This window comes from Mytilus trossulus, unplaced genomic scaffold (genome assembly GCF_036588685.1).
Source record: "Mytilus trossulus isolate FHL-02 unplaced genomic scaffold, PNRI_Mtr1.1.1.hap1 h1tg000024l__unscaffolded, whole genome shotgun sequence".
NCBI classification, from domain to species: domain Eukaryota; kingdom Metazoa; phylum Mollusca; class Bivalvia; order Mytilida; family Mytilidae; genus Mytilus; species Mytilus trossulus.
In genome coordinates this window covers 6,696,198-6,720,676 of record NW_026963290.1, presented here as the reverse complement: position 1 = coordinate 6,720,676, position 24,479 = coordinate 6,696,198, and the positions used below count along the sequence as shown (strand labels likewise).

At 29.8% G+C, this 24,479-nt stretch overlaps 3 long non-coding RNA genes across 3 annotated transcripts; all 3 read left to right on the top strand.

Moving 5' to 3' along the window:
• The first annotated feature begins 12,014 nt into the window (after window positions 1–12,014).
• Window positions 12,015–13,779, top strand: LOC134699030 (uncharacterized). The gene is made up of 3 exons (XR_010103522.1): window positions 12,015–12,085; window positions 12,391–12,452; window positions 13,352–13,779. It is a non-coding gene; the product is annotated as an uncharacterized LOC134699030 (long non-coding RNA).
• A 2,010-nt stretch (window positions 13,780–15,789) lies between these two features.
• Window positions 15,790–17,522, top strand: LOC134699029 (uncharacterized). Its single transcript, XR_010103521.1, has 3 exons — window positions 15,790–15,859; window positions 16,711–16,775; window positions 17,406–17,522. It is a non-coding gene; the product is annotated as an uncharacterized LOC134699029 (long non-coding RNA).
• Window positions 17,523–19,277: 1,755 nt separating this feature from the next.
• On the top strand, window positions 19,278–22,375 carry LOC134699028 (uncharacterized). Its single transcript, XR_010103520.1, has 4 exons — window positions 19,278–19,623; window positions 20,350–20,419; window positions 20,750–20,808; window positions 21,897–22,375. It is a non-coding gene; the product is annotated as an uncharacterized LOC134699028 (long non-coding RNA).
• Window positions 22,376–24,479: the final 2,104 nt, after the last annotated feature.

Below are 24,479 nucleotides of genomic sequence, written 5' to 3'. Positions count from 1 at the left end.
TTAATTTTGAAATTTACTTCAAAGGAAAGAAAATAAAGTTTAATTGATTTTATTCTTATATGTTTAATGTTGTATATGTATTTATATTTCATTTCAGAGTTCAACAACAGATTATTAATTCTATAATTTTGATTTTTGCAGATTGCAGCAGTGGGATGTTACAGTCATAGACGTTGGATAGACTCCGTTGTACTAGGCCAGGGAGGGTAGCGCAGAGTTTCCGCAGCACTATACAATAGTAGCAAGATCACTCTACCATGAGCTTGTTAAAGGGCCCGTTTGATGAAAGTGACACCAACGTTCTCCACGACACTACAGATTTGTTTTTGCAGATGCAGCCGAGAGGATGTTTCAGTCATGGACTCATTTGATGGAAGTGACACCAACATTCTCAAACACTAATAATTTACAAATTTGTTTTTGTTGTAGATGCAACCTCAGTCATACACCCTAGAGTTTGGCTATGTTGTGACAGAAGAAGAGTGGCATGTAGATTTCTTTTATTGAAGTGCAAATAACTAATCTTTCTTCTTCATATCTATTTCAGAGTTCTTACGAAGATGTATAGGTATGCAGTATTTATTATTTTTGTCTCTGTGTATTTTTGTCAATGAGGTAAAACCACAGAACAAATCAATCAGAAGTATTAACTGGTGTAATTTGAGAACACCCTGGAACATGAGAAATATCCTACCTCACAAAATTTAACATGAGACATCTTGTTTTCACCTTTTTTCAAGGAAGCAGCACACACAGTGTAATCATGAAGGTATCCATTCCTGGAACATCTGGAAATAGCATATCTCTAATAGTATTTTTACTACTATCCTCAAAATTCAAACAAAACAGTCAGATATTTTGATCAACAAGAGGTACAATCTCAAACCATGTGGTGAAAAAAGACAACACATAACCAAAAAAGTGACGGAAAATTGTCTACACTGACAACAAAATATTATACAACAACAACCCATTCAAAGACCTGAGAGATTCTCAAGCACCAATTCAACCAAAGACCAGGGATGATCTCCAGCACTGAGCACCAACCAAAACAAAGAACAGACATGAACTAGGGCAAAAAGCACCAACCCAACCAAAGACCTAAGAGGTTTTCAGGCACCATGCAACCAACTAAACTAAATAGCCAGGGATGATCTCAGACACCATGCACCAACCTTTCCAAAGATCAGGGATGCTTTCAGGCACAACAACCTTACCAAAGACCAGGAATGATCTGACACCAAGCACCAACCAAAACAAAAAAAGGGTGATCTCAGACACCACAGAATGTTAGCAAGTATTTGATATGTTAACTTATCTACTACTTGCGTAAGTAAAATGTTTTTTTTTCATTCTGTGCTGCATTTATTCTATCAAAAATTGTCAAAATGCAACATGAAATTTTTATGTGTTTTTCATCTCTTTCTTCAAAATGTTTTACATATTGAAATTTTTTGAAAATTCCATTGGACTATCAAAAATAATTAGTAAATAATTTCTTGAATAATTTTTTTTTTATTGGAAATGTTAATTTACTTTAATCAACGAATATGAAAATAAATGTTCAAACCTTTTTCATGCATAACCAAATTAATAAATGTGTTAAATAAAAGATTACAAATAAAAAATTTCTATATTTTTTTTTTTTTTTAGAAAATTAAGATATGCTTCTAAGAGTTTTTACAATTGAACTGTTCCAGAATATAATAATGTATTGTTTTTTACAGAAAATATAAGGTAAAATGACAAATTATGATTCGGGTTTACATGAAAACACTGATATCTTGAATGACAGTAGTATAGGTGGATCCAGGGAGCCTTGCCCCCCCCTTTTGTGGGTAAAGAAGTTAGTTCGGTAAGAGCCATATTTGGCCCCAATTATAAAGTTCATAGTAACAAGACAATAACTGTTTCAAGTTGCCTTAAACACATGTTAGAAAGTTACACAGAACTGTTTTTGTCAAAGTTTACTTCTAAGACGTTAATTTTTCCCTGCTTTCCTGACCATGAATTATTCATGAATATTCACGAACAATTCATGAATATTCATGAATAATATTCACGAATATTCATGAATATTCAAGGTAACAGTTCATGAATATTCATGAATATTCATGAATGTTAAATGGCACCTTGAATATACATGAATAGTATTTGAACTGAATAAGCTTGAATATACATGAATATTGTATGAACTGAATAACCAAGAATTAACATGAATAATTATCTATACAATATTCATGAATATGAAATAGGATGTCCATGAAAAATGCATGATAGAATATTCTATAATCACCATGAGTGTAAAATATATATCTATCCCAATAGTGAATGCTAAATACAATACTCTAAAATAACCTTGAATGTGAATATTTCATGAATATTGAATGGTTGAATATTCTAGAATAACCATGAATATTGAATGGTTGAATATTCTAGAATAACCATGAATATTCCCCTGCGAAATGATTATGAATAGTTCATGAATGTTCATGGATGATTCATGAACATAATTCATGAATTGTTCATAAAAGATTCATGAACAGTTAATGAACTAGACATGAACTACAAATGGACAAGCACGTTCATGAACCAGTGAATAATGAACTATTCATGAACAGAAAGTGTTCATGAACTCTTTGGTTCATTAAAGTTCATGAACAAAAATAGTTCTTGAACTTTTATTATTCATGAATTGTTCATGATTTTATAGTTCATGAACACGCTTGTCCATTTGTAGTTCATGTCCTGTTCATGTATAGTTCATGATTTTTTTATGAATGATTCATGAATTTGTTCATGAACCATACCAGTCCATGAATCATTCATGAACACATGAACTACTGTGTTTATGAACTGTTCATTAGTAATTTAATTCATGAACATTGTTTGTCCACTTGTAGTTCATGAACTGTTCATCTAAAGTTCATGATTTTTTTTTGAATTTTCATTTTTTGTGTTATTATCATAATCCTGTCTGTAATTAAAATTGCTGTATCAGGACTTCCAACTAGAAATGCTAAATAACATCTTGGTGCAGTTGTTCTGCTTGAAATTCTTCACAGTTGAACAGATCTTTTAATCAATAAATGCATCTGAGTTTCCCCCTGCAAAATCAAAAATCACTCCACAAAGAATCAAAAGTCCTTGATATTTGTTTTTATAAATAAACACTCAAGATTAAACAGTTTCTAACAGGTATAATACAATGTAATAATCTAATTTAACAAATGTTGTTTTTATTAAAATATCAATAGAGTAAGATTAATAACATGAATATCACTTCAGCCTTTTCATGACATTTCAAATAATGTACCTACCCCCCTTTTTTCCCTTTTAATTTAGCCACACACAATCATAAGAGTGGCTGAAGCATGAATTATTTTTACCTTGAAATACAATATATTGTACAAATCTATCAGTTATTCCTGAATGGAAATCATTAAACTAACACTGCAAAATGTAAAGGCTACTTTCTGGTGTTTTATATTTATTTTAATTAATCAATAATTATTATAAAATGCTTCAACAAATAGTTATTCAGCAAAAAAATATAATCAAAATATATATAATTTACTTATCTGATAACAAATCTGCTTTGTTTTGACAGCTATATTACTTCACTCCTCATCAAACATCTTCATTTGTATTGTAAGCGTCAAAAACATCATTTTGCTGACGTCATAATGACGTTTTTCTATTCCCAGTCACTTGTAATCATTTGTCTACATTGTAATCTTTTGTCAAAGTCATTGAAGCGTTTTACAATAGGTAAACGTAATTCATTAATAATGATAATTATTGACACCAGTCATTCTGGGAAAGAATGAAATTTAAGAGTATCAAAGGGGTACAACCAATTTTAAATCAAAAGGGGGGGGGGGGTGAAAAAATTAAATATGAACTTATTTTTTTAAAACTTAATAATATATTTTTGGATTATATAAAAGATGACATTCCATTTTTCAAAACAACTGTTGACAGAGGTGGATTTAGGGGGGGCAGGGGGCCCGGGCCCCCCTTTTTGGATAAAAATTTGATTGCTTATATAGGGAATCACTGAAGCGTGGATCTGCCACTGGTTGGGGAATCTTGAAAAGCAGCATTTTTTAGTGTTTGTCACACAATGGAAAAATTCCAAAATTTATTCCTCATTTATATTCATTCTCATTCATGAAATGTATGCAAAAAGTCTAAACATGTTTTGCATGAAGATGTTATGGATTTCACCTACATGATCTATCTAATAAAATGATCCTCATATTTTTTTTTCATTTAACTGTGGAATACATGTATGTTATTCTGCATCAACAATCAAGTAAAAATAAACATACAAAAGTCCTTGAACAAATTTGATTTATCAATTTTTATGCCGTTTGCCACAAATAATTCTGAGTCATTATCATGCAGCTTTATTCATGCTTATTCATGTTTGTCACACAATGGGAAAATATTCTAAGTCCAAAATTTATTCCTCATTATTCATTCTTATTCATGAAAAGTATTCCAAAAAATTCTAAGTCCAAACATTCAAGTTAATTCATGTTTATTCATGTTGACAAAAAGGGTTTTATAACCCCTAAAAAACAACTATGAATTAAGGAAACTTGATTATACTATAATAAAATAAGTGTCTAGCATTTTAAGAACATTTATTTGTTGTCTCCAAACAGTTATTAAGAATTCATGTATATTCCACTTAATTCATGTTTCTTATTCATGAATAATTTTGACACTGGAATAGTAACCATGAATGGAAGTGGAATATTCATGAATATTCATGAATATTCTACCTTATTCATGAATACATGAATATCATGAAAGCAGGGTTACATCCCAAAAAGGTCAAAATAAGGGATTTTGGTGAAATTTGTCAAAATAAGCCAGATTGCAACCAAATGAAGGACCAGGAAACATAGAGCGCAGGCTTCGACAAGCTTAAGATTCAAATAAGACGTGTGAAATGTCTTCACAAACATTATTTTAAAAGATCTTTGTTGTCGACGTATGCGCTCTATATTTCCTGTCCAATAATCTATGGAAATTTACCCATTTTCATTGATTTTTTCGTGAAAATCAATATGAGTTCAACTTGTGACGTCATAATGAAACGCAGAAACGTTAAATTTCCAACAAAATGGTGTATATCCTAGCTAGTCAATGGATTAGCTGTAATTTATCGTGATATTGGTCGATTAATCTGAATTTGAAATTTACGCTAAAAAGGGGGCCATTTTAGGACCTTATCGAACATACTCCTTTTGGTTGATTATATAAGGAATCACTGTAGTATGACTAGAGGGGGCCCCCTCATTAAAAGTTCTGGATTCTGCCACTGAGTAGCAAAATAAAAATTCACTAAATTAGAAGGGGAGGCAAGTTGTATAAAATAAGGGTATCAATACGATATGGTATTTCAACAAATGATGCAATTTTGCTCTAAATTTGTATAGTACAATTCAGGTACACTATGCCAAGATCAAATTCATGTATATTTTACCCTTGGGAAGTGGTAAAAAACTGCTTGAAAATTAAGATATGTCTGCAAAGTATTTAGTAATTGGGGAAAAAATGGTTTGGTTCAGATTAATTGAATAAGATTTTGAATTTCTGAAATTAGTTGATATTGTAATAAAAAAAAATATTTATGATTATCCCAAACATTCACCATCAACGATTCTGGAAAATTATGTCGAGCAATTTTTTTTTGTTGTAAAAGTTTTCATCCAATAATTTATAACTGTAGCCAAATAATAATTTGATTAATTAAAGCCATGGACACCTTCTCATAATTTAAAAATATTGAGATAAATATGCCGATATAAATACAAGTGGTACTTATTTGATTCTTGTCGGTGGATTCTGGAATAATTTTCATTTCATATTTAAAAATTACCAAAAAGTATTTTTTTTGAGAACATATTCAGCTTGAATACATAAATGACAGAGATTTTTATTAAGCATTTCATGTGAACAACCAAGTTAGAAATTTGACCGAAAAAAACTCAAAAAAAGATTCAGGCATACAAATTATAATATACATTAAAAACTGGTTATTAAATGATAAAACTGTGGAAGAAGATTGATTTAATTTGATTACAACACTATTTAACCATTGAACAAGATTTTCTTCTAAAATGCAGCAAAATGGTTTGCCCATCAATTTCAATAGTTAAATTGATATATATATAGGAAGATGTGGTATGAGTGCCAATGTGACAAATCTCCATACTTATATATGCAACAACATTTGAAGCTAAAAAAGAGGTTGGAGATTAACCCAGAGTGGAACGCCCATTTATTTAATTTCTTTATCAAATTGATCAATGCAGAAAGGGTGATAGTTGAAATAACTTAGGATGAGGTTTATTAGGTTGTAAAACAGTTTAAGGTCCTTGGATCAAATGATCAACAGATATTTATAAAACATTTTTTAACATTGTCTTGTTTGCATTGTTAGTGCTTTCGGGTGGTTGAAATTTTCAAAACAATTCATGCAGTTTTTGGTGATACATTCGTTTAAATGATAAAACTGAAATTTCAGTTTTGTAATTTAACAACTTCCCTAAATATTTTACTGTTTTCAATACATCTTGATTGTCAAATTGGAGAATAACAGTACATTTGTACTTGAAACTAAATTAAAGTTTGTCATCTGCATTTAAAGTTTCAAAGCTGAACATTAATGTTCATCTTGATTTTTTTTTTGAAGACTAAGCAAATATCAAATGACCATTTCAGAAATACATTGAGCTCAGAGCGCTGCGTTTCTTATCTATTACTAACATAGTTTCTCTTTGGAGTAGCTTGCAGTTGCTAGGGTCTGGTTGTTTCTTTTGTTTTTTCATTGGTTCTTTGAATGGTGTCATGGTTTTCAAGTGTTCAGGATATGGTGTTCTGCTTTTGAGGGAATCTTTATATGTAATTCTGAAATGAAAATATTTGATATTTGTTTGGTAATTTAAGTATTAAAAAAATTATAATTTTGAGCTTAAATCTGTAAAAAAGTTTTATAATTTTCGAAACAATATCAAAAACAAAGGTCTTTAATCAAATTCTAAATTATATTTGACATATTATGATGTATTGGAAACCAAAATATTAAAAATATATTTGTATCTTAGATTGAATTCAAATACCTTATTGTGAAAAATTTCCCAAAATGTTATATACTTAAGCGTCATCAAAATTATTTCAGGGTATCTGTTTCTTAAAAGCACTGGTTGCTAACAAGATAATGGTGAAGTAAAAGTAACATTTCAAAATTATAATCTACCTTTTAAATTAAATTCACTTAATGCTTTGACCAAGTGGGAAGAACAAGTATTTAAATCATTTCAAATACCCCCCTTAAACCTTCATTCTTATTTATCTGAAACTCATCATTTCCCAGAGTTATTTAGATAAAAATCCCTAGTATTAAACAGAAGTATCTAATTATTTTGCTTCAAATAAATTCTTGGGTTCATTTTTAACTCTAACCCCCAATAATATGCTTTCATTCAGACATTTTACAAATTCTCCATACAAATCCCCCAAAAAATAATTTTGTGAAAACCTAAAATTTGTCATTCACATGAATAATAATAATAAAAAAAACTCAATAATAAGGAATCCACAGTATTCACATTTTGCTTGAAAAATATTTGTAATCAAGTTTCATCAATTAGCCTCGAATGTTGTATTTAAGCGAAATAGTTGTTTGTTTCTTTGCTTTGTCTTTACACAGCTGAAAACTTTTACTTTTAAGCAAGGGAGATAACTTGTTTCAAATTTAATTTAATTAAGAAATTTCTAAAAATGACATTTGTCCATTCGGCATCATATTGTTCTAAAATCAGTGTAATTCTTAAAAATGTTTGGTATAACTATTTGGTTTATAATTATCAGTACATAATTAACAACTATTTTTAATTTTAACTTTTTCGTCACATTTAACAATTACTCATCATGACAAGATTTTGACATTTCTTTTCGAAATTCCCCTTATATTTCTTTTAAAAATTGCATACAATATTCACTTTAAACATATTATAATTGTTAATGTTTGTCATTTTGGTCTTTAGTGGATAGTGGATAGTTGTCTCATTGGCAATCATACCTCATCTTCTTTTTTATAACTAAGCAGGTTCAAATTAGATCATGTACCATACTTTAGGGGCAGTGGTAGATTCAGAGGGTGGGAGTTCTGGAGAGGTTGGATCCTCCTTTTGTCGAGCCTTTGACTTAAGTTGAAAAAGTGACACATAGCGATCCTACATTCCGTCATTGGCATCGTTCACAAATATTCACTCTGTGGTTAACGTTTTTAAAATTTTAATAGCTTTCTTAAACTATCCTGGATTTATACCAAACTTGGACAGAAGTTTGTAAATGATCATAAGATAGTATTCAGAAGTAAATATTGTAAAAATAAAATTCCATTTCTTCGTATTTTACTTGTAACTGGACTTAGTTTTTCTCCTGGGAAATATTACATTCACTCTGTGGTTAAAGTTTTAAAAACTTTGATAACTTTCTTAAACTCTCCTGGATTTGTACCAAGCTTGGACCAAAGCTTGTTTATGATGATAAGATAGTACATGTACCCAGAAGTAAATTTTGTAAAAATAAAATTCCATTTTTCTGTATTTTTCACTTATAACTGACTTAGTTTTTCTTCAAGTTAACATAACATTCAGTCTGCTGTTAAAGTTTTTAAAATATTTATTAAATTCATAAACTATTCTGGATTTTTACCAAACTTTGACAGAACTAGGACATGCTTCTTTTAATCAAAAGATAATAAAAAAAATTAAGGGATTGCTAAAGTGAATTTGATAAGATAGCCATATTTTGGATCCTATGGCACCTTCATTAGGATTGAAACTATAGGGAACTGCAGAATCCTGTAATGATAATTTGCATTTCACAATGTCACCATCAGGATAAATTATAAATAGGAGAGTGAAGGTAGATGCGAAAATAAACTAGATCAAGAATGTTAAATAAAATATGTTTTTGTATATTTGGACGACATTTGACTTGCAATTATGTACCATTTACTAGGCTGGATATAGTACAGACTTGCATACCGTACCATTTCGACACTGGAAGCAGTACGTTTGTCTGAGCGAAGCCAATTGGAAGCATGTACCTCTTAGTGAAGCTAATTGGGAGCACATACCCTCTGTCTTGTTGCGAAGCTGATTTGAAGCAGTACATATATACCTCTGTCTGCTAAAGCTAATTAGAAGCAGTACCCCTGGCAGCGCGGTCCCAATTAGAGGCATGTAACTCTGAGGGAAGCCAATTGGAAGCATGTACCTCTGCAAAATTTGATTAAACACTATTCAAAAAATTTTATTTAACATTCTTTTTAAACCATTAATACTTTTTGTCGAGCCTTCAACTTTAATTGAAAAAAACATGAGACTTAGCCATCCTACATTCTGTCAGCAGCGTCATCATTGGCGATCACAAAAATTCACTCTTTAGTTTTAAGTTTTTTGAAATTTTTATAACTTTCTAAAACTATTCTGGATTTCTAAAACTTCCACCGAAGCTTGTATATGATCATAAGATAGTACCCAGAAGTAAATTTTGTAAATGAAACAAATTAATTTTTCCATATTCTACTTATAAATGCCAGGATACAATACATTCACTAAAGTTTTTAAAATTTTAATAACTTTCTTCAAATATTCTGGATTTGTAACAAACTTAGACAGAAGCTTGTTTATGATCAAAAGCTAGTATCTAGACAAAAAATAGTTAAAACTTATTTCCTGTTTTTCCGTATTTTGCTTATTAATGGACTTAGTTAACCTTATATTCTGAAGTTAAAGTTTTTAAAACAATTATTAGATTCATAAACTATTCTGGATTTTTACCAAACTTGGACAGAAGCTTCTTACAATCAAATGATAGTCTGAGAGGAATATTTTTATTGATATTCCCTCCCCCCCCCCCTCCTTTTTGTTGAGCCTGGGATTAACAGCAAGAGTAAGCGAGACACTGGGATCTGCAGAACCTGTACAAATTTTTTGGTTGCAATTAAATGAGAACAGAACCTAGTTTGAACCCTGCCTTTTATCCTGGGTGGGAGCCCCATCTCTTTAAAAATGGCTGGAACCAGCCCTGGGGGAGAATAATTGCTTTTTTATCATTTGAAGATGGAAAAAACTATTTACGTTATTACATGGGATTTGTTTCCAAATGGCAGAAAAGAGGTGTTTCCTGTCTTGTGTATTGACAGGAGCTAGTTCTGACTGTTATCCTCCATTTAAGGAACCAATCATTCCCAAAGTTTACCTTGTGTCAGTCCATCTCTATTAATGTCAAGATATTAGTGATTTCTCTTCTCTTAAGTTTTTTGGAAGCATTCTTATGAAAAACAAATTTTGACATCACCGATTAATATGGTTCATGTATCAAACTTAATTTGGGAACAAAAATGTTACTTTTGAATTGTAAATTTTGAAACTATTTCCTTCAACTATTCTAGTTTAATGATTTTATTACATGGAATTTGAATTTGGACAATTATTTTTTAATTTAAAGAAACAGGATTTTTTGAGTTTACAATATTTCATCCTAAATTTTATCCTAAATGTAAAGATTTCTTACAACATACCTATTTGTATTTTATATTATCAGCGTTTCTTTTACCATTGAAACTTCAAAGGAAGATTGCACTCACGTTGAAGTTGTGTTATTCCTAGTATGAAACTGGTTGAGAAATTTCCCCCCCCCATTTTCCCGAAATTTGTGAAATTTTATTAAAATTTACAGACAGTACTCGTTTGTGTAATCAACTCCTGCAGTTATAATTTTTTCTATTCTTGAATTAGGAGATTTTTATTTAAACCTTTGTAAGAATGTAACAATTTTTGTTTAGAACTCACATGATGAGCATGCAAATTGATTAAGGTTAATCGTCATCACAAATGTTTGACCTTTTATATTTCCATATATTTAAATTTCAGTAAAGACCATTCTCCTTTGTTGATGGAAAATATGAACTTGCACAACTGAGCTACTTCAGGCTATGATCAATTTTTGTAGAATTATTTTCATACTTATGATGTGTGTGAAGAGAAACTTAAAACAAGGGAAATTTTATTAAACTATGCTCCAAAATATTAAAAAAATGTTTGTGATTTATAGGTGTTAGCCAATAAATATTCTGTTCTTTTTTTATAACCTCTTTTTTTAGGTATTTACATATCAGATGTCTGCTAACTAATATAAGAGCAATAATTTGAGCTATGTAAATAAAAAAAATGTAAACATAGTTCTAAATAAAAATGGAAAGAGAAATTGTGGGTATTTAAAAAAAAAACATTTGGTCAATTTTCAAAATTCAAGTTACATGTATAAAGGCACATCTGATATTTTTACTGTTTTATGTATGAGTTCAAACAATTATTTTTTATATTGAGAATTACTTCCATGCTGCCATGAATGTAAAAAGAAAATATTGTGAGATGCTTTGGAACATTCTTTGGACAATTGTATATTGGATTATATACAACGGAAAGGACATTGGAATATTAAAATGGATTCAGTGAACTGGTTATCACAAAGAATTATGTTGAAAAGCATGAAAAATAGCCATGGCAGCAGCTCCAAGGAAGATGGTTACATAAATCTTCAACCAAGTCTGAGGCTTCACCAAGAAAATAAGAAGGCAAGTTTAATTAAGCCAAACATTTTCTATACAATCAGTAATTTGATAAAAATTGTATATTAAGGGCATATGATAGAGTTGATGTTGCTAATGTAAAATGTTATTTTTGCCATTCAATGGGAGATAACTCATAATTTACCTTTATAAACAATGGAATATATTTAAATTATCATTTTTGTGGAGTTGAAAATTCAATCAATAAACGTAAGACTTACTGTTTTTGATTTTAATCTTTTATATTGATTTTAGTTATTTATGTTATAGTAAGAAATTGGAATAATGTTTGGTAAATGTCAGGGAAATTGAAATATAAAGTATATAAATTGTAAATTTTCATATATTTCAGGGTTTTTTTGTGAGATTTTTTCATGGTGTGGGAATAAGACTTGGAGGTCTAATACAGCTAGTATATAGGTAGGTGCCAGTATACAGTTTCGAATAAAATAAATGTTTTATAAATATTCTTTTTAAATATTATGTGGTTCAGGCTTTAAAGTTTCTAAGAGTTTGGTTTCTAGTTTATGCATTTTTTTTTTATCAGTACAAACATAACGTAATTTTGAATATCGAACTTAATTATTTAATTTGTTGGATTGCTATCTAGTTAATATATGTTCTCAGCCTCTATTACACATATATAACCTATTTCTTTATAATTTCATATGGTAACAGTGATCTTTTGAAACCATTCTGGTAAGACTTAACACTTTATATTTCAGATTAGCATCAGCTTGTCTGTAAGGATTGAGGCTGAGAATGGCCATTGGAGCTGACTAATATGGTAAGAACCAATACATAAATTAATGAGTCATTTAGCCAAGAACATGTAAATACCCTAGAATGTTATGCAAAGAAGTATTATATTTTAATTATGCAGATCTTGAGACGTAGTAAACTTTAATTTTTTTTTAACTATAACTGTGATATAATCTAAAGGGAGGTATCAAGATAAATAAAGGAAATAAAAAAATTATTCAGTTACTTAGAAAATCTTACTATCTGTAAGTTTTCTAAAATTGTTTCCGTATATACATTGTATAATGAATGGGATGTGGACCATCATGTGGTATGATTGCCACTGAAACAACTATCTCCCAGAGACCAAATGATATGTAAGCAACAAATGGTCACTATGGCCTTCAACAATGAGCCAAACATATACCTTACAGTTAACTTTAAAAGTTAGAAACATGGCAAAATGTGAAACAATTCAAACAAGAAAACCAACAGCTTGATTTATAATGAAACCATGAAATAATAACAATTATCGCTATTTTGTGCATTTTTCCTTTGATCTTTTTTGTGATAATTTTCATATCATGCTTCTCGCTTGAGATGGAAAAATTATCGCTAGAAACTAAGGATACCACGTGGCGTTGCTAACAAAATTGACATTGAAATTGACAAGGTCGTCATAGGTAAAATAGCGATAAACAGATTATCATTGGTCATCTCAACGATAATCTATAAATATGTCGAACAACAACCAACTACTTGTCATCCCTTGTTTGCTACTGAAGACTGGTTGTTTGTAAATTCAGTCTACAGAATCACTTCAAAGCAAATTAAAAGCAATGTTCTATTGTTCTATGCATCATAAGTGCATTTATTAACTAGTTACTTATTCCTTTGCATTGAATATTGTTCTGAAAGATATTAGAATGTATATTTCTTTTTCAGGTGACTTCAACTGTGGCTGCAGGAAATTATTGTGCAATACAACTGAAACCAAAAAGAATGTAATTCAGACTATTTTTGTGTATGTTTTAAAAAATGTTCATATTTTTTTACCAAAAAAAAAAAAAAAAAAAATAAAAAATTGTAAAGATTCTCCATTTTCAACAAAGCTGGAAGTTGTTGGCTAAATTGATACTTCATAATTTTCCGATTTTACTTTTAGACCTACTCTTGATATCTTAATTATGGTCAATGTGTTATCAAACATTTCCAGAAGGTTAAAAATGGAGAATCTAAAAAAAAAAAGAAAAATAATGTTATTTTGTTAAAATGTACATTTTGGTTTTCTGATTTGTTGGATGTATCTCTTTTTTTCTTCATTAGTTTGTTATTTTTTGCAGTGTTTTTAGCTATAAAAAAGATTATTTCACAAGAAGCAAGAAAAAAACACATTTTGGTGAGAAAAGATTAATTCAGATTTTTAGTGTTAAATGCCACAATAAGCAAGATTTGTTATATATCTTGGTGTCCATTTTTTCAATTGGTTGAGAAAATCGGAGTAATGGAAGTGAACCACCTAGGTGAACAATGATGTACTAAATATTTTTGTTAATTATTTAAATAATTTATATCAAATTATTTATTATTTATTATAGCTATACCATCTTGTATTTTTGTTAGATATAGCAATGATGTGGAGTCTAAACAGGTGAAATTTTTGGCAAAGGGAGGTAATAAATTATTCCCCTGTTTAACTCCTCATTCTTTTAAATTTATTATTTTACTTAAATATTCATATGTATAAGTTTTTTGTTTAAGGATGTCTGCTTGTCATGTTTTGGAATTTTTGTCAGATTTTCGGAATCCTCTGGTTTTATCCATTTGAATGCCTAAAACAAAATTCCCCATGAACCCCCATTTTTCTTTTTAGAAATCTTTTACATGTATAATTATAAGTCATTTGTAAAAGTCTTATAAAATTTTATTTATTTTTTGATAGTATTTGAGAACTTAAACTAGACAATGATAAAGCCTTGAAAAATCAAGAGAGAACATTTTCCCGCCAAAATTCCAATGGAACAAGCACATTGACCCCTTTATTTTTTTTGCTTTTTTGATTCCTCAATTTATTCCCTATCAATACATACTAGTTTTATAAAAAGATATTTATTTTGAAACTGAGCAGCGAACATCCTTAATATCAGATGTATACTAGCTAACAATGACTATTATTCAGAGTTCTGTAAATAAAAAAAAATGTAAACAGAGCTCCAGATAATAGATTTAAGGGTGGGAGAAATTATGGGACACTATCGGTAGAATTGATTTGGTGAAATTTTCAAGATACATGATTAATTGAGAGTGCATCTGATATTTTTTTTTATTTATTTCTATAAATAATGGACCAAAAACGAAAAGATTGCAATTAAGATAATGATGACAGCCACTCTGGCAGCCAGGAGAGCAGCTCTAAGGAAGATGGTCAATAAAATTTTCAACCAAGTCTGAGGCTTTACCATGAAATTGAGAAGGCAAGTTTATTGAAGTCAAACAATTTCTATACATTTCTAGAAATATTTGTTAAATGTACATATTCATCCTTATTTTCTGCATGGAAAACATCTTTCAATAATTTATTTACCAGTTTAATATTTTGGGATACCATTGTCAAGGGGTACAATCAAAATCACGTGATGAATATACACACACCGGAAGTAACAGTCGAGCAGACCGCTTGAAAGGTAAGTAGTCGTATTTACTTGTTTATATCAATGAAATTTAATAAATAAGGTAGTGCACGGAATGTTGGATACTATCTAGTTTTGAAATACACAATTATCATTGCTGGAAATCGTGCAGTTAATGCTAACACTTCGACACAAAAATTCGTTGAAAATTTGGAACTGTGTCGAAGTGTTTTCAATAACTGCACGCTTTCTAGCAAAAACAATTGTGTATTTTAAAACTACATACTATCCGACATTTGGTGTGCCAACTTATTAATCAAAATTTAATTGATATAAACAAGAATATGCAACTACTAACCTTTCAAGCGGCGAGTTCGACTGTAACTTCCGGTGTGTGTATATCCATCACGTAATTTTGATTGTACCCCTTGATTGTACATTAACAAGAATTTCTATTACAATTGCAGGAGTAAATTCTAAGATAGGAATTAACTTTCAAGGGGAGACTAGCACAATTAACAGCAAGATTTGTTCATTCAATGGGAGACAACTCATTTTCATTATTCAAATTAGTTGAGTGCAGAATTCAAATCATAAACCTTGACTACTTTTGTTTGTTTTTCAATCTTTACAAAATATGTGGATTTTATACTATTGGTACTTGAAGTAAGAAATCAGAAAAATGTGTAAATCAATCTTTAGGTTGACATAGAAATTGGTTTGTAAAATTAATAAATGTGTTAATTTCTTTTTAGGTACTTTCTGTGGCATGTTTTCATGGTGTGGGAATAAGACTTGGTGGTCAAATACAGCTAATGTGTAGGTAGGTACCAGTATTGTTAATCCTGTTTAAAAAAAAATAATCTATAAATAAGATTATTTTAAAATGAATACTGACTTTTTTAGGGTTAAAGGTTTATAAGAGTTTGGTCAACAGTATATACTCTTTATTTTATCAGTATCATATGACAATGGTCTCTTGGCAAAGTATGGCCTTATAATAGATTTTAAATTTCAACTTTTATCATAGAATAACAAAGGGGCCCCAATTTGGATCTTAAATGGATATATTTCAAGAAACTTAATGTGACTTAAAATAAATCGCTTCTTTATAATACATTGTAGTCTCCATAATTAGCTATATTGGGAGATATTATCAAAATGCTATAATTTTGTGAATTTTCTTACCTAAAAGCTTAAAGAATACCTTTGATCCAAAATGTTTCGTAACTTATAGGAACCAAGGGTAATACATGTATTTAAATAAAAAGACGTAAACTATTACTGGATATGCTAAAAACTGTTCTGAATTGTGAAAAATTGGACCTTAATTGGCGCTTTTGCGAATACACCAGAATTGCATAATCAAGATGTAATAACTTAATAGTTTATAGTGTCAGGTGCCAAAATGAAGTGTTTATTTTGTATCAATAATGATACCAGAACAATATATATGTTAAATTTGTAGTATTTGGGCTTGATTTAAAAAAAAAAAAAAATCTTAGGGCCAACTTAACCCTTTTAAGCCTACTCCTTTTAGGATTGAATTGTGTTGTTGGATTGATGTCTAACCAATGTTCTCAAAACCTATCGCATATATAACCCATTTTATATATCATAGATACAGTATTTCAGAAGTTATCCTTTAAAACAATTTTGTATTTAATATTTCAGTTTAGCACCACAGCTTGTCTGCAAGGATTGAAGCTGGGAAACGGCCATTGGAGCTGAATTTTATGGTAAGAAACTAAAATATTGATTAATGAACTTTTAAATTCACCATGTATTTTTTTATGAACACGTGTATTTTGAAATATTTTCCAAATTAAGTTTTAATTATACTGGTAATCTGGATTGGGTATTTAAGAATAAAGAGATGTTATAAGATTGCCAACTACTCAACTATCAATAAGAGAAGCAAATTACAATCACTGTAGGACCTTCAGCAATGAGCAAAACCTATATGAATGTAAATAATGCAACTGGTTGAATATCACAATGGGAACTTGTATTTATAAATCTAATCTCTAATGCAAAACTTTGAGGCCAGATTTTTCTGAAATCTTGGGATTATTTATCTTGCATATTTGTCCATTTGTTGAAAAATCACAAGAATAGCATGCAATAATTTCTGGTTTTACAGTACCAGTTTTAAAGGCCCTGCCTGAACATAACAAAATGTGAAACAGTTTCAAAACTAGAAAACCAATGCATTAATTCATACAACTAATAAAGGAAAATAAACATGATGCACATCAACCATTGATTTTATCATCCTTTTTTGCTAATAATTGTATAAATCGGTATATGATGATTCGGTTTGATCTTGTTTTGACAAATATGTTTAAGAATGTTTATTTCTATTTCAGGAAGCTGTGGCTGCAGCAATGATTATGTGATAAAACTGAAGAATGTTATTCAAATTTTTTTTGTATATATTTCAAAAAATGTAATTTTTTATAAAAAAAAAAAAAAAAAAAAAAAAAAGGTGTAAGGCCAGGATTTTTTAATTTGTTGGTTTACGGATCCGCCGACCCAATTTTGCCAATTTCCAAAATAAAAATAAAATCGAATTTTAAGGCTTTTTTTTATTCTCGCCGACCCCTAACAAATGCATTATCCCTGAAAAATAATTAAAATATCCTTTTTTATGAAATGAGATGCATTAATCACTAACAGAAGTGATGACACTTTCTGTTGTGAAAAATGAAACTTTCAGTTTACGTTTCTAAAAATAGACAAATCAATTATTAATGACCTTGAAATGTCATTTGCGCAAATAATTTTGCGGAACGAAACATGTGTTTAAAACCAATTACACAATAAGTTCGTTTCCCTTATTTGTCACCAGTCCGTAAGATGCATGTTCTCATATAAATAGACTTGTCCAAATGTGGACAGGTGGAAGTTCAAGACATCAAGTTAAAATACTGAATTTGATATTTTCTTGTTTTATAGATAAAAAAATATATCATCCATTTGGACAAAAAACGGGAATGCATGACAACAGATTATTTAACCTGATATTCTCGTTTTTCCAGTGGACGAGTCTATTACGTTTTGACACGTGTGTTGAAACTTATTTTCGTACGACGTTTTTACTTTTTTTTTTATCAGTTTCCGTGCTTATTATTTTTCACCAAGTTTTGATTAAAAGCTAAGTCAAATAACTGACGTGAACCTGTTTTTCTTGTTTGTGAAATGACGATTTAATTTCGTCTTTGTCAGTGTACCCCCTTTTTTTACGGGAAATTATTAGACAATGTCATGCGATGTTTACAGCTGAGCAATAATATTTCATCAAACTAAAATTTAAGAACGATGAAAAAATTGTATGACAAACATATTATTAGAAAGGTGAAATTTATTTTTATTTTGCATATCAGTTTTCTGTCTTGAAAGATATTTTTTTTCTTTTTTTTTCCGACCGACCGACCCGACTTTTTCATGGAGAAAATCCGTAAACCAACAAATTAAAAAAACGTGGCCTAAAGATTCTCCATTTTCAATTAGATTGGAAGCTTGTATTTACAATTGTTAGATCTTCTTCGTTATTCCCCCACCCCCTGTATCTCTATTTCATTTTTACTTTGAAAATGAAATGGAACAGACAAATTTTACTTGTCAACTTAATAATGGTCTGTCTAGTCAAAAGGCCTCCAGTTGGTTTAGAATGGAGAATCTAAAAAAAAATATGTAAAGTGTTTTTTTTTAGTTTCCTGAATTTTTATATACATTTTGTTATTGCTCCCTTTCAATTTTTATAAATTCCAGATTTTAAGTTTTGGATTTATGGGGCTTTATTCATAAAAAGGGGGATTTTTCACACCTGGACAATAACTCAAAAAGGCTTTCACCAATGTCCATGAAACTTTGGTGAATTGTTTATATCTATTGACATAAGCTCCCTTTCCCTTTTTATTAATTTTAGATTTTACATTTTCTTAAGTAATGAATTTTTATACTTAAAAAAGGGGGATTTTATGCAGTTTTGGTGAAACTTAAAAGAGCAACGGCCGTATCATGTGCTAAAGCGCATCCCTTTATTGAAATGTGTTGTAGTTTTTACATATTATTATTTCTTTATTTTAATTATACAAATTTTGTATTGTTAAATATTTAAAGGGTGTGGAGTCTCAACAGTGTGAAATTTTCAGGACAAAAGGGAGGTAATTCCTTTGTTATACTCATTATACTTGAAATTCCCCGAGTGTTTATATGGAATATAACTTTTTTAATTAAAATATTCACTTTTGTACACATTTTCTTTAAATATCAGATGTATACTTGCTAAAATTACTTTTATTTAGAGTTCTGTAAATTGAAAAAAATGTAAGCAGAGCTCTAGCTATAGATAATAGATTTGGAGGGTGGGAGAAATTGTGGGTAACTACAATTGATTAGGTGAAATTTCAAAAGACTTAAAAAGTGCATCTGATATTTATTTTTACATAATGTTATTTCTGAAAGCAAATGGACAATAAGATGAGGACATAAACCACCTTCCAGGTTAGGATAGCAGCTCTTAAGGAAGATGGTCAATTAAATCTTCAACCCAGTCTGAGGCCTTACCATGAAAAAAATGTGGTGAGTTGAAATATTCCACAAAACTAATGATCATATTATTATAGGCATTTTAAATTATTTGTTTATAATGGGTTTGATTTTGAAGACATCTACATCAATGCTGAACAATTTTATAACACATTAAAAAGAAGATGTGGTATGATTGCCATTGAGACAACTATCCACAAAAGACCAAAATGACACAGACATTAACAAATATAGGTCACTGTACAGCCTTCAACAATGAGCAAAGCCCATACTGCATAGTCAACTATAAAAGGTTCTGATAAGACAATGTAAAACAATTCAAACAAGAAAACTAACGGCCTTATTTATGTAAAAAAAATGAACGAAAAACAAATATGTAACACATAAACAAACGACAACCACTGAATTACAGGCTCCTGACTTGGGACAAGCATGTACATAAATAATGTGGTGGGGTTAAACATGTTAGCAGGATCCCAACCCTCCCCCTAACCTGGGACAGTGGTATAACAGTACAACATAAGAACGAACTATAAAAATCAGTTGAAAAAGGCTCAACTCATCAGATGCACAAAAATACAAATGGATGTGAACAACAACTTGTATTCAATTGAATTGTTTTGTACCTTAGGTATCAAGTTAACATACAGAAAATGATAGTATAAGACAAATTCATAAGAAATGTGACAAGGCATAATTTTGTTACACTTTTTAAAAAAATCTTATGTACAATTTAATCTTAAAAACATTTTTTTCCAGGTTGTTGAAATTACAATGTTTTCATGGTGTGGGGAGTAAGACTTGAATATCTGATATTGTTAACATGATGGTAGGTATACAAGCTTTTAGTTTTTTTCATAATTTAATAGTAATTAATATCAATTGTTTTTTTAAAGGTTTGAAATACTATACTATATGATAAAGTACAAGTTTATTTTTGTATTGCAAACTTAATAGAATTGAAAATAGCAATCTAGAATGAGTTGGAGAGATAAAAAAAACATACAAAGAGCAGAAAACATAACCATTAGTTTGATTTTGAATACCAATTATTTTCTCACAGAATTTTGTATGTTATTCGAGAACTTTTAATCAATTATTATGATCTATATATATTTTTTAAAGTTGCGAATAACTGACCTTGAACTTTGTTTTACAGGTTAGCATCACAAGTTTCCTTTGGGTAACTTGCTTGAGGAGTAAAGAGAGCTGTTTAAGGTGAGAATTTATTAATCAACAAACAATTTAAATTTTAATTATACATGTATCTATGCCCCTAGATATCTATGTATCCATTTTACTGATTTTTTGTCCCTTTCCTGAACAAGAAATATGAAGGGGATATAACCTGATATCAAGTAAAAAAATAGCTTTTATAAAAAGATGCATAATAACTGCCTTACATTCAGTGGTTCATATATTCGTTTCAACTTTCAAAAGAATTTTATTCCTACATTTTTAACATAAATTTTGTGTGGAGTAAGTGTCAACTAAACAACAAATAACATACCCTATTCAATTATTTTAACTTTTTGTTTAGTGAATTTATCAGCAGCTTCTGCATTCATCATGTTGAATATTTCAAATAATTACTCATGGAAAATTGATGTTAAGGTGGTACCCAACACTTTCACTAAAATTAATTTGGCTCGTTTATATTTTCATAAAATTTTTACAAAGTATTACTTTTGACCCTTTGACAAAAATATAAAAATTTCAAAAACTTTGAACGAACTATTTTATCAGATAAATTACACTGATTATATAGCAGTTTTACAAACACTACTTTTGATCATTAAAAAGCTTAATCCTCCCTAAATAACACAACGTAATTAAAACGTTTAGCTGATTTTACAGAGTTATCTCCCTGTAGTGTAAGGTACCACCTTAAGTCTCAGAAAAGTTTGGAAAGAGCCTGTTTCTGGGGTTGTATGTTGATGTGTTACATATTTGTTTTTTGTTCATTTTTTGTACATAAATGAGGCCATTAGTTATCTTGATTGAATTGTTTTACAGATGTCATTTTGGGAATCTTTTATAGTTGACTTGATAATGGTTTATGGGCATTGCTCATTGTCAACGGTCATACAGTCTATAGTTGTTTTAAATTTCTGTATCATTTGGTCTCTTGTGGAGAGTTGTCTCATTGGCAATCATACCACATCTTCTATTTTTTATATTTCACATTCAGTGATATCAGGTTCTTTTTTTATTTGAAAAATTGCACATTAAATGTTATTATATTCCAGAATAATAATTAATTCGAAATCAAACAATAATTAAAACTTGACTTTATTTCTTTTCAGTTGAAAGTGTCACTTTTGCTGCCTTGTGTGGTACAATCTTCAGACAATATCCTGCAAACCGTGGCTGAACTGTTACTATCTTTTTTTAGTAGAATCCTTAGACAGTAATCTTGTGGCAGAATGAGTTGTAAACAAATTGTTTTTATTCCTGTATTGAGTTTCAAATTGGATATTTTTTTATTTATATTATTTGTATTCCATTTGCATTCAATTATTGTTTTTTAATTGATGAATCATTAAAACTTAAATTTTGCGGCGTCCTAAAGGACTTTCTTAGAGGGGGCCAGCGCAATTGATTAAACAAAATTTTTCCCGCAACAGGGAGAGGAGACATCCCCATAAATATGCCTTTGAAATGGGGTGTTAAAGAAGATTTGTATTGTTTGTTTGTTTGTCCATCATCAGCTCTCATCCACAGCTTGGTAGATTTTCATTGAAACTTTCAGCTGATTTTCTGTACTAAAGGCAGTATGTTTTTTAATTTATTATAATGAAATTTTGGGTTTTCCCAACCTTTTTGAAGTGAAAACAATTGAACACAGTGTTGGCAGATACTGAAGATTATTTGAAAGTTTAGAGAAAGTCCCATTTAATCTTGATAATTGTGGGTTAAAGTTGTAGATGGATAAACAAACATATCATACACTTACTCACTTTACCTATTTGCGAATCCAGAACTTAACATAAAGGGCCCAACACCAGTCATTTCCTGTACAATCAACCAAATTTTTCCTCTGAAAGGGGTTTGGGGGGGGGGGGGTATATTTAATAAAGATTAATATGCTTAGAAATTTGGTGTGAGTAAATAAACTTTACTTTTTATTTTAAAACAGCATGTGATTAAAAATATGAAATGAATTGTTAAATATATCCTCGGTGATCTAATAATTTTTTGCACAGATCAAGATATTTAGTCAGTGGTGGATCCAGAAATTTTCCAGGAATATGGGGGGCACTGACTGCTTCAGCAGGGCCCTGCTCCAGTCATGTTTTAGTGATTCCCTAAATATTAAACCAAATTTTTCTCACTGAAGGGGGCCCTCTGAAAAATCCTCTTAATCCACATCTCTGCTATTTTGTTTTTTTATAACCCAGTAAATAAGTTCTGTTTGTTCTCAAAAAATAATTTGATTCATGTATTTTTTATTGTAGCATAAACATAGCTTTAATTTCCTTTGTTTAAGAATTGTAATGTTTTTTTAATGTCATTTTTAAAAGTTGGCACTAATTGAGGATTCTGTTGTTTATGGAATTCTTTTATAAGTTTGGTTAGCAATAAAAAGGTTTTTTTTTATTAAACAAAGAATAATTACTCTGTTTACAGAATTTAATACATGTATCCAAAATTAGACATGATTTAATTTAATTCAAAATGCTTATTTAATTGGAAATTACATTAGGATTATCTCCCCCTAATTAGTATTCAAAACAATATTATAAAAACAACCCGGAAAATAAATAGAATCCTCAGTAATGTCAACATTTATTTTGTATAAATGTAATATTATGCTAATGATACAAAACCCATGATGCAGATCCTTTTCCTCCTTTTTATTGTAGAGATAATTTACAGACGTGTCCAAAATCATATCCCTAGAATCAATTTGTTTTTTGATATTCGTACACACCTAACAAAAGCAGATTGTGTTTGGTTTCATTTGGATATTTTGTATCATTGTGATATATCATAATAATTATAATTGGTAAATAAAATATATTTGAAAAACCAGCCTCATTTCATTTGAATTTGGATAAGTAAAGGGGGAAGAGATTTCTGTGGTCCACGGTATGACACACATGCAGATGATTTATATTTCCATTAGGTGTCGATCATCATCATTCAACTTTTTTAAGAATTTTTTGTGTAATTTCTTTGCTGGTTTGAATAAGACCCAAAATAAACGATGCTTTAAGCACTACCTTACAGAATTGATCATTGTGTTTGCTGATTACCATCATATAGCTACCAATGCTGTTAATAGGTGACTATAATGGGGCTATGGTTTTTTTTGGAAAAAAAAGTTTTGTTTCCAGGTTTTGGTGAAAAAATAATTTGTTTTGGACCATGAGAAAAAAAAAATTTTGGTTTCACCCTCAGCTGCCACTATGTAATGCTAAAATTGAAAGAAAAAAAATGTTTTTGGTTTGTCGCTAAAAAAATATATTGTTCTTCGCCAAAGGCGAAAAAAAAAGTTTGCACAGGAAAAAAAACCATAGCCCCCCCCCACAAAATCAAATGGTTGCAACCTTATGTGTAATATGGCTGACTATATATTTGGTATATTATAAAATTATAAAAAAGGTATACATGTCCTTCATACAAAGATTACATCAGTGGTCTTGTGTTATTGCGTTGGTCTCAAGTTTGACCCCCTGGCATGTTAAAACCAATGATTTAAAAAATGGCATTTGCTACTGCTCTATTTGTGGATTGCACAAAGTAGGCTTAATATTCACGAACCTGTCCTGAATATGCATTTAATTGCCACAGGACTTTAAACAGCAATTCATTATTACCATCCTGAGGGAATGCCTAGCCTAAACAAGTCATGGTTCAATGATTAATGTTCAGTTTTGTGATTA